The sequence below is a fragment of the Anopheles stephensi genome, chromosome X (genome assembly GCF_013141755.1).
Source record: "Anopheles stephensi strain Indian chromosome X, UCI_ANSTEP_V1.0, whole genome shotgun sequence".
Taxonomy (NCBI): domain Eukaryota; kingdom Metazoa; phylum Arthropoda; class Insecta; order Diptera; family Culicidae; genus Anopheles; species Anopheles stephensi.
The window spans coordinates 18,109,027-18,124,722 of record NC_050201.1 but is presented as its reverse complement, the minus strand read 5'-3'; the positions used below and the strand labels follow the sequence as shown (position 1 = coordinate 18,124,722).

Below are 15,696 nucleotides of genomic sequence, written 5' to 3'. Positions count from 1 at the left end.
TGAGCATTCAACGCGAAATGATTCGACATAAGTCGAGACATCATGTGTATGAATGCCCGGTCAACAGAGAGCCCACCGAACCAAGGCCGCAGGGACACTTGCGGAGAGATCGAGAAAAGGAATCGCCCGAGTTCGTCCGCCTCCCACATGCTCTGCCAGCGAGACAGGAAAAGTTGCTGTGATAGACGAAGAAACTCTCGGGCCGAGATCGGACGGTCGTAAAATGCGCCTTGTTGGACGCCTGTTTTGGAGTCTGTCTTCTCGTTGCCGGGAATTCCACAATGAGAAGCCACCCAAATTAGCGAAATCCTGAACGCGTTGTCGAACATTGAGCCAAGCAGTTCTATGATTTTGATGGTAAGGCAATCCTGACTCTTAACAGTCTTCGGGGATCTTAGTGCTTCGATAGCGCTAAGGCTATCTGTAAAGATGAAGTACTGATCCGCAGGTCTCGCTGCTATCATCAATAGTGCGTACAAGATTGCGGCTAGTTCTGCGGTGTAGACACTACACGGCTCCCGCAATTTGAAAAATGCTTCGGCGGACTCACTAAAAACGCCGAATCCGGTGCCCTCCTTAGAGGATGATCCATCAGTATAATACTGGCTACCTTGGTCTAAATGGCCATACTTATCCCTGAAAATGCCCGGAACTACCATCGGACGAAGATCATTCGGTATGGTCTTAATTTCCTCGTGCAACGAGGAATCTGTTGTTAAAATGGAACTGTAAGTCTCAGGAAAGGCAGCACGGTTTAATGCCTGTGGAGCGCTAGGATGCACTTGTAGGGCAACAAAATCTTCGTAGATTTTCAAGATTTTGCTCTTAGAACCTGTCTCTAAAGGCGCTTTAAAATTTTCTTCGATCAAGGGATTTGATACTGAAGAACGGACTAGAAGGCGAAGCGACAGCATTTCAAAACGTAGTTTCAGCGGCATCACCACAGAATCCTGTGACTGTCCTTAGAAAGTTGATTGACTTTTGCTGCATTTTTGCACCAGATGGGTGGTATGTGTACTCCAGTTTAGCCTTGAGTTGAACCAAACACCAAGGTATCGACAATTGTCGGTAGTTGATATCTTTTCACCGTACAAAAAGACATCAATTTTCGGGTCAAATAGTCTTTTCTCCCTGTTTTTCGTCGTGTCGCTAAAAGGGGAAAAGACTACAATCTCAGTTTTCGTTGCAGAGAACTTGATACCAAGGTTTTCAGACCACTCGGCAAGGTTGTCCAAAGTGGCTTGTGAAGCCAGTTGTATTTCGGCGGCGTCCCTGCTTGCAAAATATATGACGCCGTCGTCAGCCAATTGTCTAATGCTGCAGTTTGGTGCTAGACAAGAATCTTTTTTGCTAACATAGAAGTTATATAGCAGGGGGCTCAAGCAGAACCCTTGTGCTAGTCCATGGAAACTGGTCTGCTTTAGTTGCACATGACCATTGTTGAAATACATAGCTTTTTCCGACAAAAGGTTGAACAGCAAGTTGTTCAATTTTAGACCCAGCCCCACATTTTCTAATTTTTGACTCAGCTTGTATGGTGAAAGTGAGTCAAATGCCCCCTGCATATCCAGGAAAATTGCAAATGATGACGCAGGATACTGCTTTCGGATTCTCTGGTGTTTCTAATCTGCTACTAATGCAAATAAACTGGTGCTTTGGTGTGTCGTACTCGTGTATTGTAATTAAGACCTTTTCCATGTGCTTTTCGCTTTGATTTGGAGAGATGGCAACCGAAACTAAGAAAACACAAGCGAAGATTGCGAGTCTTCGCGCCCGTGCACAGCTACGAGCAGCCGAGGAATTTGTAAGCAGATTCACCGAAGATCAAACCAATCAAGTGGAAGAGAGGTTATCCAATTTGGAAGCAATGTGGAAGGCGTATGATGCGGCGCAAGTGAAGTTAGAAAGCTTGGAAGAAGAAGAAGATAAGCTGGTCGAGTTGTTCAACGAACGCAACGTTTTTTACAACAAGTTTTGTGAAGCCAAGGGATTCCTAACCTCAAAACTACCATCGTCATTCGCAGTTAGGAATAAGGCGGATGTGGGGAAGTCTACAACTACGCCGAATTTGCGACTTCCTAAGCTTGATTTACCAACCTTTGATGGTAACACGACGGATTGGATCAGTTTCAAAGATCGATTTATATCGATGATTGATCAGGCTGACGACATGCCTGCTGTAATGAAACTGCAGTACCTGTTGTCTGTTTTAAAGGGTGAAGTGGCGAAACGGTTCCAGCATGTGCAGCTTACAGCAGAAAATTACAGCACAACGTGGCAGGCATTATTACAACGTTATGACAACAAACGTTCACTTAAACGTGAATACTTCAAGGCCCTTTTCTCCATCCCACCAATGAGGAACGGATCTACCGAAGAAATGCGCCGAGTTTGCGATGAATTTACTCGACTAAGTCAAGGAATGCGTGCATTGAACGAAGCCATCAATCAGTGGGACACACCACTGTGCAATCTACTTTTTTATAAGCTAGATAGTAAAACCCTTCTAGCTTGGGAGGAGTACACCAGCAATGATAGTGAAGACGTGTACATCAAGTTGCAAGAGTTTTTACAACGACGGCTGAGAATTCTTAGTGCGACAGCTCAAGCGACGCCAGAGGTGCAAAGACCCAGTACGAGTAAGGTAGCCGGCCCGAAACATCCAAAGGGTGTTGCATGTATTAGTGCAGTGCCATCCCCCCTCATACGTTGTTATGCCTGTACACAGCCGCATTACTTACACCAATGTGAAATGTTCAAGGGAATGCAAGCGGCTCAGCGAGAAGAGATCATCACGTCGAATAAGTTGTGCCGGAATTGTTTTAGAGTTGGACGCATCGCTCAAAGATGTCTATCAAAATTTAAATGCCACAAGTGCCATCAACGACATCACACACTCCTACACGTAGACCCGGTGGTGCAGACTCCAGCGGCTGAAAACATTGTAGCTGCAACTACTGCCGCACCGGAAAGCACAACTGTATTATTACAAACGGCAGCAGTACAGGTTGTGGATGATGACGGAAGAACGTTTAACGCAAGGGCTTTATTGGACTCGGGATCAATGTCCAACTTTATTTCGACGGCTCTCGCAAATCGTCTGACTAATCCCAAACGTCCGGCAAGCGTGTCTATCTTGGGTATTGGACAACGAGAAAACCATATTCGTGAAGCGGTAGATGTGGTTGTGTCATCGAAGACACAACCATTCAACACCAGGTTAAATTTTCTCGTTTTAGATTCTCCGACTGCAGACCTTCCCACGATTGAAGTGAATACCAACGGATGGAGAGTTGAGGGATTAGTATAAGCCGATCAACTTTTCTACAAGCCAAGCCAGATTGATCTAGTGATCGGCGGAGAAGCGTTTTGGGCCATTCACACAAACGAGAGAATAAGCATTGGATCTGATAAGCCAGTATTGGTAAATACTAAGTTTGGATGGACAGTTGCTGGACCGACTGCAGCGACAAACCAGAATCGTCACGTATCAAACAACGCGGTTGTTAGTCAGGATACGTTAGAAACAACCATCCGGCGATTCTGGGAGCTAGCTACGCTTCCATCATTTCCGTCGGCTGTATTAGAAGAAGACATATGCGAGATTTTCTTCTCGGAAACGACTACTCGCAACGGTGAAGGCAAATTTGTGGTCAGGTTGCCAAAGGTAGAAAATTCAAAGATTGAGCTTGGTGCTTCCAAAGCCATTGCGGAGAGAAGATTCTTAAACATTGAACGCAGATTGCAGAAGAATCCTTTGATGTATGATCAATATCGAAAATTCTTGAAGGAGTACGAAAATCTTGGGCATATGGAAGTACTGGATGAACCTGTAGATGATAGCATTACCCATTGCTATTTACCGCATCATCCAGTGCAGAAGGAATCAAGCACAACGACGAAGGTACGAGTAGTTTTTGACGCGTCGTGCAAAACTACATCTGGTCATTCGTTAAATGACATACTCCATGTTGGCCCGACTGTTCAACCAGATCTTTTTTCGTTGATTTTATGTTTTCGTACCCATCGAGTCGCTATTACTGCAGACATTGAAAAGATGTACCGGAAGATTATGGTACATGGCGATGATCAACCGTTGCAACGAATCCTATGGCGACCGAATGCTGCAGAAGAGTTAAGGAGCTATCAACTAAAAACTGTTACGTATGGAACTGCTTGTGCTCCTTTTCTAGCAACTCGAGCTTTAAATCAAATAGCACTAAACGAAATGGAATCATTCCCGATCGCCGCAGAAACCATCAAGAATAATTTCTACGTCGACGACTTTCTTTCTGGTGCCAGTGACGACGAGTCTGCGGCTGTATTGCAGAAAACTGTGACCAGATTATTGCAGCAGTATGGTTTTGTTTTACGGAAGTGGTCGTCAAACTCTAAACGGGTTCTAGACGATATCAACGATGAAGATTTAGCCACACCTTCTTGCCACAACCTTGGAACTGATCCTGCCGTCAGCAGGTCTAGTATGGTTTCCTCGAACTGATCAGCTTAGCTACAATTTCAAGAACATCACGTTGCCGCCGACTGTGACCAAGCGCACATTGTTATCGTCTGTAGCCAAAATATTCGATCCGTTGGGACTTGTAGGGCCTGTTGTTTGCAAGGCGAAGTTACTAATGCAGAGGGCTTGGACAAAAATTGACCCGACAACTGATAAACCTATTGACTGGGATGCACATCTACCAACGAAACTCCAAAATGCTTGGAAGTCTTTCCAACAAAATATTCATCTATTAGAGAATGTGCACACCCCACGGTACGTTTTTGGAAGCGGTAACCTAGATGATTGCGAATTACACATCTTTGGAGATGCGTCCGAACGGGCTTACGGTTCTTGCTGTTACATACGATCGATGACAGACTCAGCTGTCTCTATTCGTCTACTAGTTGCCAAATCTAAACTTGCTCCTATAAAAACGCATCATTCCATTGCAAGGCTAGAACTATGTGCTGCATTATTGAGTGTTCAACTTCTTAGTAAAGTATCGGCAGCATTGCGCTTCAACCCTGTGAAGGTAACGTTTTGGAGCGACTTAACCACAGTTCTTCATTGGTTAAACGCATCACCTTGTCGATGGAAGACGTTCGTGGCAAATCGTACTTCACAAATCTTAGACACCACGAACACAAGCCAATGGAGACATGTGGCAGGACTGGACAATCCCGCTGACTACATTTCCCGAGGTCTCGATCCAATAGAACTTCTAGACGCTGAGAGATGGTGGTCTGGACCTTCGTGGCTCTCCCAAGCAGAAAATCAATGGCCTGATAGTAAATTTACACCTGCGGAAACTGCTGACATATTAGAAGAACGTCGAAACACTACAATGTTAGCATCAGCAGCTGTAGCATCTACTTTCTACGATGAATTGTTCGCGAAATATTCGTCATATACCAAGCTGCTTCGCGTTCTTGCATACTGTCGTCGGCTGCTAACGAAGGCAAAGAATCGAAAAGGAGATGAACATTCTATCGAATTGCCAGAAGATACTCATCCAAGGTGGCTGTCATCGTCTGAACTACAAGCAGCTGAAGTAACTTTGTGTCGTCTACATCAGCAACAAATATTTCCTGACGAACTACATGCCCTGACTAGCGGGAATCCTCTCGCACGATCATCGCAGCTGAGATGGGTTAGACCCATATTAGGAAAGGACGGATTAATTCGGGTAGGTGGGCGACTCAACCTAGCAAATCTTCCGATGTCAACTAAGAATCCCATAATCTTGTCCTCAAAACATCAGTTGACAGTCCTGCTAGTCGAAGCATGTCATAAACAACAACTACATGCCGGCCCACAACTCATGCTTGCTGTGTTAAGACAACGGTTTTGGATCATGGGTGCGAGAAACCTCATTCGGTCCGTTTATCATCGTTGTGTTACATGTTTTAAGAAGAACCCTATATTCATCACTCAGACGATTGCTGATTTGCCAAGTAGCAGAGTAGTTCCAGCGCCTCCATTCTCGATATCTGGAGTCGACTACTGCGGTCCCTTCTTTGTAAAATATGGAACGAGGAAAACCACACCACGGAAGGTATACATATCCATCTTTGTATGCTTCGCAACGAGAGCGGTTCATATCGAGGTAGTCAGCGACCTTACCACGCAAGCATTTATCGCTGCTCTACAACGATTCGTTTCTCGTCGTGGAAGGGTGAAGGAGTTACATTCCGACAATGCCACGACCTTCAAGGGAGCATCAAATCTTCTACATCAATTGTACCGACAATTGAAAACCGATCCCAAATCACGAGAGCTTCTATTCAACTGGTGTGCTGTGAACGAGATTGTATGGAAGTTTATTCCGCCGCGAGCTCCTCATTTCGGCGGGCTTTGGGAAGCCGCTGTGAAATCAGCAAAACATCATCTTCTGAAGGAGCTAGGGTCATCTACACTATTGTACGAAGATTTTTTAACATTATGCGCACGTGTTGAAATGTGCCTGAATTCGCGGCCACTCACTCCTATTCCTAACTCCCCTGATGATCTTGAAGTACTAACACCGGGTCATTTATTAACTGGTTCTAACCTTCAAATGGTCTATGAGGTAGACGTCACAAAGATTCCTGATAACCGACTAACTCACTGGGAACGCACTCAAAAGATTATGCAAGCTATTTGGGCACGGTGGTACCCAGAATACCTACAACAACTTCAAGCCAGGGCAACAAAGGGTTGCAAACCACCCGTTAAGGTCGAACTAGGAAGGGTAGTAGTCTTGAAGGAAGACAATGTCCCTCCAGGACATTGGCCACTAGCTAGAATTGTTTCACTTCACCCCGGAAAGGATGATATAGTACGAGTAGTTTCGTTAAAGACCATCGATGGCAAAACAATCACGCGTCCAGTGGCTAAAATAGCTTTACTCCCACTCCAAGATTAGTGTTGAAATAACGGGTATTTCAAGGTAGCCGGGATGTTAGCGCCCCTCTTAAATGTAAATAGTGGAATTGTGTTGCATGCAAGTTGTATGCAGCAATTTACTTAGACTACGGCCTAGGCTAACGTCTGAGAGACTTCTTCTTGTTTTTCTTTTAAATTGACAGTAAGATAAAAAAACAACATAGTGAACAAATCAAAGCGAAAAGCACATGGAAAAGGTCTTAATTACAGTACACGAGTACGACACACCAAAGCACCAGTTTATTTGCATTAGTAGCAAATTAGAAACACCAGAGAATCCGAAAGCAGTATCCTGCGTCATCAGATCCCATGTTCTGCTTGTGTGCACGAGCAAGTTCTATTTCTGTAACCAGAAGGGCTAAGCAGTCATTAGTACTCCTCGCTTTACGAGAACCAAACTGGGTATTCGAGAGAAGGTTGTTTGATTCCAACCATTCTTCTAACCGAAAAAGAATCATCCTTTCAAGGAGTTTCCTCAGACACGACAGTAACGATATTGGCCGATACGAATCGTGTCTTGATGGCGGTTTGCCAGGCTTCAAGATAGTGACAACTTTCACTTCTCTCCACTCTTGCGGGACGCTGATGACCTCCAACATATTGTTGAAAATACTTAACAGACGTTTCCTCCCTATGTCAGGAAGATTTTGAAGACCAATCTGATCCAGACCTGGGGAGGAATGTTTGCTTGATAGGAGTGCAAGTGATAGCTCTACCATTGTGAACGGTGAATCCATCCTAGGGTCACTAGGCGCATGTTGTGCAAAGCTTTGCGCAGGAACGAAATCGGGACAAAGCTTGTGGGCAAATTCATACAGCCACTCGCCAGAAAAGCTTTCGCTCTCATTGATGTTGTTGCTGTTTCGCATCCTTCTAGTCATTCCCCAAAGCGAATTAAGTGAAGTGGCGGGGTCTAGATTATTGACGTATCTACGCCAATAACCCTTTTTCTTCGCCTTCAACAGGTTTTTGCACGTTCTCTCCAGTCCTTTATATTGTTCATATAAGGACCTCGAGCCCGTGTCCCGGAAGGCTTTAAATGCCTCACGCTTCTTGGTAAAAGCCGCTTGGCAATCCTTGTCCCACCAAAGAGTGGGAGGTTTTTTAAATGTCCTTGCTTGGTGGGAGCGCCTTGTTTGGGCCTCAAGGGCGCACTTGTTTATCAATGAAATAAGTTTTTCGTACTCCTTGACAGGAGACAAATCTTCCAAGTCAAGCGAATGATCGATGTTCCTCGTTAAGTCACAATTAACGGGTGTTTCATCTACTGGACATCCTCCCTTGATATAGGAAATAATTTCTCAGCAAGTGGTCACTGCCGATAGGGTCCTGGATCACCTTCCAACTAAAATCCAGGGCCATTGCTGATGGACATAGAGACAGGTCCAGTGCACTCGCCCTACTTTGAGGTGTCTGCATCCTAGTTGCCTCTCCTGAGTTTAAGATTGAAAAACCAAATCTGTCGCAGATATCTCGGATGATAGGAGTGCGAATGTCATCCTTATCGCACCCCCAGTCGATTCCATGGGAGTTAAAGTCTCCCAGGATCAAAAGCGGTCCGCTGCTAAATTTCCAAGATCCTCTTTGAACTTTTCAATTTTTCCTTTTCATTATTGGCTATCGGGGGGATATAAATAGATGCAATTGTCACATGAAGGACGCCCAGTTTTGCCTTAACTGCGACAGTTTCTATTATTTCTTGTCTAGGGGTGGGTATTCTGGTGAAAGTGTGACTCTTTCGAACACCAATCAGTACCCCCCCACCCCTAGTAACGCGATCTTCACGGATTATATTATATACCGGGAAGGTTAATTTAATGTCATCCGATAGCCAAGTTTCACAGAGGGCAAACACATCGCAGTTGTGCTCGCCCACTAATGCTTTAAAGGAGTTTAGCTTGCCAAGTAAACTCCTACAGCTCCACTGTATGATAGTAGCCGTAGGAGCCATTAATCATCCAAACGGACCATCATACTTAAGCATGGTCATTGAGCCAGCCACTGTTTGATCATCCCCTTCAAGAAAGGAAGGGCCCAAGTTGCGATCATGTGCAGGTGCTGCGGGAGGTTAAGGGTCAAAAGGAGGGACTCAAGGATCTCGGACAGGGACGGGGTGGGAGTTCTCGGGAAGCTCATGGGTTCTGCGGAAAAGCTAGTTTTTCCACAGGAGCTTCGGTCCGAGAAGATCGCTTCTTCTTGGGCTGCTTCCTGGCAATTTGGGGGGTGGGAGTTTTGGGATCAGCGGCACGTTTTGGACCGGGGGAAGAAACTTTAACGTGGCGCTGTGGTGCCAAATGTCTTTTTTTTTGTCTTTAGAACCTTCCGCTGTACCTTTTTGTAAGGCACTCTCGTGGTCTTTACCGATCACATTGACACCTGTTCGAGTGCAGTCGGACTAGGCTCGCCATTTGCAGTTGTACCCAAAGCTGCAAAAGGGTTCGTTGCGTTTGCTCCCTTGAGAGCATCGCTGTATGAGCCGCGTGCCCGCTCGGCTACAGTTTTTGTCTGCTCCTTCTGGAGTTTCCGATACACAGGGCACAAGGCTACCTCATGCCACTCCTCCCGACAATGCGAGCATTTTTGGGATGGGGCTTGGCACTCCTCGGTAACGTGAGCCCCTCTGCATTTTCCGCAGCAAATCTTGCGAGTGCAGAACGGATCGGCATGTCCAATCCGGCTGCACATCGAACAGGTGGCCACCCTTGGCACGTATGGCCGGTCGATGGGTATCCGAAGGCTTTCTAGGATGAGGGCCTGCGGAAGTACCGTTCCCTCAAACGTGATCCGGAGGGCGGAGGTCGAGACATACTTTTTCTCATTTTTGCATGAGGCGTATAGCTTAAAAAGCTTTTTTGCCTCAAGCACTTTAACCCTTGGGGTATCTGGTGCTAGAAAAGCTCCCACCCCAAAGTTCAAAATTTCCTCCTCCGGATAACCGAAATCTTTGATCACGCCGGTCACTTCAACCAGATTACCAGGGATGTAAACCCGGTAGTGCTCCGTAAAATCTCAATCAGCCGCAATGACGTTGGCTTGAGCCCGGTCCTTTGCGGTGACCCTGATCTTGTTCGGACGCATCCGAAACACATCGGCAACGCCCGGGTATTTCTTAAACAACTGTGCCGCGATCGTCCTTACATCGAGCTGTTTTGATCGCGGCGTGAAAAAAACAAACAGTGGCGTTCAAACATTTTCTCGCTTTCCGCAATGTGTCGTGCACTGCTCGAACCATGACCTTGTGCTTGAGAACCCCTGGAGTGCGAGAAAGCGAACACATGTGTGCAGGGGCGGTCGTAGTGTTTCTCGCACGCCGTTTTGGTACTGGCATGCAGCGCGCATTATAAAACCGTCTGGAAACCCCTGCAAATTTTTGCTTCTCTCTTTCTTTATTCGCTCTGCCCTGAGCACGCTGAGCGACAGTCGTGTTCTGAATGTGATGGAGAGAGGATATTGCACACGCACGGATAAGCCGAGGCGCATGACCCGGTGCTTGAATGCAGATGGTGTTAGGATTAATCGTGTATTTGCGCGTAGGTGAGCTGCGGTAGCCTGGAGATTCAGTTTGTGACGATCGATTCGTGTTTGCCGCTTCCCGTAACATGTTTTCTGCGAGAGATGAGGTATGGTTCAGCATCTCATCTACGACGAAGAGCACCATTTCTCAACTCACCGTCTTGTTTTCCCCCCCTAAAGGAACACTGGCGAACACGAGGAGTGCAACGGAGAGTGAGAAACGTGAACGGGTTTGTGAAATAAATAAAAATTCATCTGCGTAATATCACAATCTACTCCTAGTGTTATTGTTTGCTTTGTTTTGATTTGCGCTGCCATAGCGCCTCTGGCCTATGACAGCTTGGATCCGAAGAAAATGGGTGAAAAAACTACGTGAAACCACGCGTTCGAACTGTTATAATTACCTAAATCTGCTGCTCTCTAAGGCAAGATTATGGTTAGAGATTTAGGTAAAAGAACTCGAAAAACGCTATAAGCCTGCTATAAAATGTCAGTTGGGTTGGCCATCCTCCACTTCAATCTAGCCTGTGTCTAGTAGTGAAGGGAAAGTACCGTTGGACCTGGTGGTTCAGAACAAATACAATAATGTAACTCACCTGACCCGGTCCAAATATGAAAAATACCTGGATACAACAGGTACAAATTCATCCCTATTCCTGGAACGAGTTTGGAAAATTATTAGAATTGTTAGACAAATCCTCATTTTTTCATTTTATTTTTTACTTTTTATAAAATCAACTTGATCAATGGCGTCGACCAGTTACTTGTCTCGGTAACGAAAACGTGGATCGTGACTCGTACCTGGCAAAACGCGTGAGAGCAACAGACAAGTCCTATTACAAACATATCGCTCGCACAAGGGCAACATAGAGAGCAACGAATACATGTCCCTGTAACGAAACGTGGATCGTTACTTGTTCCTGGCAAAATGCATGCAATAAAGAAATAAAATACTTGTTTTTTTATTTACTTATTTACAATTAAATTATGACGGCTTGCACTGTATCATCAACCCCGAGTTAACCGATCGTGGGAACAGCGTTATGCTGACAGTGCGTCGCGACCAGGAAGCGAAAACCATCGGATTCCGGCCCGTCTGGAGCAACGAGACACCGTGACAACGCAACCCCGGCGTGTGTACGTGCATTCTCTCTCTTCTCTCCCTGATTGATGCCGAATAGTTTGTAATAAATAAATTAGTCCTAAAGAAAACTCGGTGTTGGTCAGTCGCAAAGGTATTAGAAAGAACCCTTAGCGAATTACCCCTCATAACTGGCGCCCGAATGGTAGGAATACTGACAGGCCAAATAGTTTGGTAACGGGAATAGCATAAAGTGTTTATAAAAACAAAATTTCCTCAAAAGAAAAAAAAAACAATTTCTCAGTGGTGGTCCTAGGAACCATCAATATAAACACCGAAGCGGAGATTTGGAAGGAATTTACCTGTATGCTGATTGGAGGACCGCAGTAACCCCACCGGTAAAAAGGAACATCCCCCGCCAGCGGCAAAATATTCCCCCGTGAAACCAACTAGAGTGTTATGGACTCAAAATTAATGTAAGTATCACACTTTACTTCATTTTGATCTAAAAATGCAGTGAAGATTAGTGCCGTGCAGTGTAATAACATACCTGTGATTGAGCGACCAAGTGAGTTGTGTTTTAGTTGCGTACACATTTGTTAGGATTTGCATTTGCTTTTTTTTGTGTTTGGTGATTAGTGAAGTGAAGAAAAATGTCGTACTCTCGAGAGCAATTGAGAGCTATTGAGAGCTTCACCACCATTGGAAAAGTTAGTGATTTTGTGAGAGATTTGGGAAAATTTGACGGTAAACCAACCGAATTGATTAGTTGGGTAACCGATGCGCAGGGAGTTTATGACCTTTACGACAACTTACCAAAGGATTGCCCAGAATATGGCATTTTACAACGTTCCATAAGAAGGAAAATTATTGGCGAGGCTAGTGACGTTTTAAATGCAAACAATGTAACTTATGAATGGAACGAGATTAAGAAAACGCTCTATTTGTACTACAAAGACAAAAGAGATGTAAAAACTCTTGACTACGAGTTAACTACGATAAAAAAATATAACGAAAGTATTGCCGCATATTACAGTCGCGTAAACGACTTGTTGGCCAACATCACTGTTCAAGTTCAAGCAGACGATGAAATGTATATGGCTGCAAGTACGTTTATAAAATACTTCAGATCCAAGGTATTAGACAGTTTCACGCGTGGGCTAGAGAAACCGTTAAATTTTTTGCTGAAATCAGCAAATGTTCAAAATTTGAGTCAGGCGTATCAATTTTGCACTGACTATTATAACATGAACGTTCGATCGGCACCGTTCCGCGACGAACAAACCAGCCACGTACCACCAAAACCTCGTGAACTCTATAGTGAATTACGAAGACAACCAGGGAACCAAATGCATACGATACAACCACGTTGAAACTTTCCGTTCCAGCCTTTTCAACCAATGCAACCAATGCAACCATCATTTCCAAAACCGGCGCCAATGCAAGTTGACCATAGTTTAAGATCACGTCACACCTCTAATTCCCGTAATTTCTATGGAAATCCAACACCAAGTACAAGTAGACATGGTTATCAATTTACCAACAATACCCATGTTCAGAAACGTCCACTTTCCTCCTCTTACCAGCACCATAATTTCAAAAAACAGGCTCATACATTGGAAGATTACGAAGGGTACGAAGGTTATGAATATTGTGAACCATATCACGAATACAATAATAATCAGTACAGTGAAGAAAAACAAACAATAAGAGAAATCAAAGAACAGAAAGATGATTACTCATACGAACAAGCCCATTTTTTAGAGTGGAGCCAAAGATGGTAACAATGCCATATATTTTGCTTCGAACCACCATTGGCAATTTTCCTTTTTTAGTTGATACTGGAGCAAATATAAATTTGATTCATCCAAAATTAGCAAAAAGTTTCAAGCATTCTAAACCATACAAATAAGTGCAAACAGCATATCAAGTGCTAATGGATCTTTTAACGCATCGGCAGCAATTTATATTGACTTTTTTCATCCAATAATCAATCATACTGCAACATTTATTCTTCACAATTTTCACAATTTTTGTTTCGGGATCATAGGAACAAGCATCTATTACAGCATAGGAATGCTGTAATAGATTTGAAAGATAAAAAATTTAAGCTGAGTCTTGGGAACCAAAAAATCTGTATACCACTCGAATCATATGCTGCAAGAGATAAATCATCTTCTAACGCAGAAAATCATTCTGCTACATCAAATAAGTCAAGTATTGATGAAAATCTTTTCAGAACAAATCATCTTTCCCAGGAGGAAAAAAATCAACTATTAAAGGTTTTAAAAGAAAAAAAATAACACTATTTTCCACAAACCTGAGAATAAACTAACATGTAGCACTATTGTTGAATGTAGCATAAACACGACGGATAATATTCCTGTTCATCAAAAGGTTTATCCGTATCCTGTAGCTTACATCGAAGAGGTGAACAAGCAAATTAACCAAATGTTAAAGGATGGTATAATACGTCCATCACGTTCTCCTTGGACTTCCCCGGTGTGGATTGTTCCGAAATAGGTAGATGCGTCAAATGAAAAGAAATTCCGTATGGTCATAGATTACCGCAAATTAAACGAAAAAACTATTTCGAATCGGTATCCTATGCCAGAAATTAACTTTGTACTGGATCAGTTGCAGGGACAGAAATATTTTTCTACCCTTGACCTAGCTTCCGGCTTTCATCAGATAAGGATGAAGGAAACGGACATACCGAAAACAGCATTTGCAATAAATAATGGAAAATTTGAATTTCTGATGATGCCATTTGGTATGAAAAATGCTCCTGCTATTTTCCAGCGAGCAATAGACGATGTTCTTCGACAATATATCGGAAAATCGTGTTATGTTTACATGGACGATGTCATTGTATTTGGAAGAACATTAGACGAATCAATAGAAAATTTAAACAATGTATTAAAAGCACTAAACGATGCTAATTTAAGTTTCTTTCAGTTTCTGCATAAAAAATAGAATTTTTAAGGATATGTTATAATGCCTTAAAGAAGGAATAATGCCCAACTCAAAAAAAGTCGTGGCAGTGCATAATTATCCTCCTCCAAAAACTATAAAAGAACTTCGGTCATTTTTAGGAATGATTGGATATTATAGAAGATTCGTGAAAGACTTTGCGAAGATTACCAAGCCACTTACTAATCTTTTACTAGGAGAAACAAACATGAGTTCAACAAAGAAAATAACCCTTCAATCAAATGAAATGGAGTGTTTTGAAAAGATGAAATTGTTATTATCCTCTTCAGATATATTGATTCATCCAGATCATTCTAAACCGTATATATTGACAACGGACGCATCCGATTTTGCTATAGGTGCTGTGTTTTCTCAGAGAGAAATAGGAAAAGACCGACCAATTGATTTTGCGTCGCGTACTTTGACAAAATCAGAAGAGAAGCATTCTGTACCCGAAAAAGAAATGCTAGCAATTTTTTGGGCATTGAAAACATTTAGAAACTATTTATATGGTTCTAAATTCATCACATACACAGATCACCAACCATTAACCTTTGCCTTATCGCCAAAAAACACGAACGCAAAGCTTAAGAACATGAAAGCTTATCTTGAAGAACATGATTATCAAATCATGTATAAACCTGGAAAATCTAATGTAGTAGCGGATGCATTGAGCAGGAATGTAAATGTCCTTACAAGTACACAACATTCTGCTACTGATAGTGGCGATATGTTCATCATATCCACTGAAGCACCATTAAATGTATTCCGACACCAAGTAATAATTCATTAAGGCAATAATAATGTAGAAATAGAACATCCTTTCCCTAACTTCGAACGCAAAATAATTCATATACAAGATATTAATGAAGATTCTCTTTTACAGATACTAAAGAAGCATTTCAACTTTTCAAAAGTGAACGGATTATTAACAGATGAGTTTATCACGGCTTAAATTCAAGATGTATACAAAAAATACTTTGGAAGACAAAAATTGTTAAAAATCCATTTTACACAGAAAAAACTAACCGATGTACCAGATGAAACCGAGCAATGGGATATCATTTTGAGAGAACATCATCGCGCTCATCGTGGATTGGAAGAAAATAAATCGCAAATTTTAAGAAAATTTTACTTTCCTCATTTAAATAAAAAGTTAAAGGAATTCACAAAAAATTGCCAAGTATGCCACCAAAGTAAATAT

General features: G+C 43.0%; 1 long non-coding RNA gene across 1 annotated transcript; it reads left to right on the top strand.

The window, feature by feature from the left end:
* The first annotated feature begins 10,483 nt into the window (after positions 1-10,483).
* LOC118513146 lies at positions 10,484-10,713 on the top strand. The gene is made up of 2 exons (XR_004906421.1): positions 10,484-10,545; positions 10,619-10,713. It is a non-coding gene; the product is annotated as an uncharacterized LOC118513146 (long non-coding RNA).
* Positions 10,714-15,696: the final 4,983 nt, after the last annotated feature.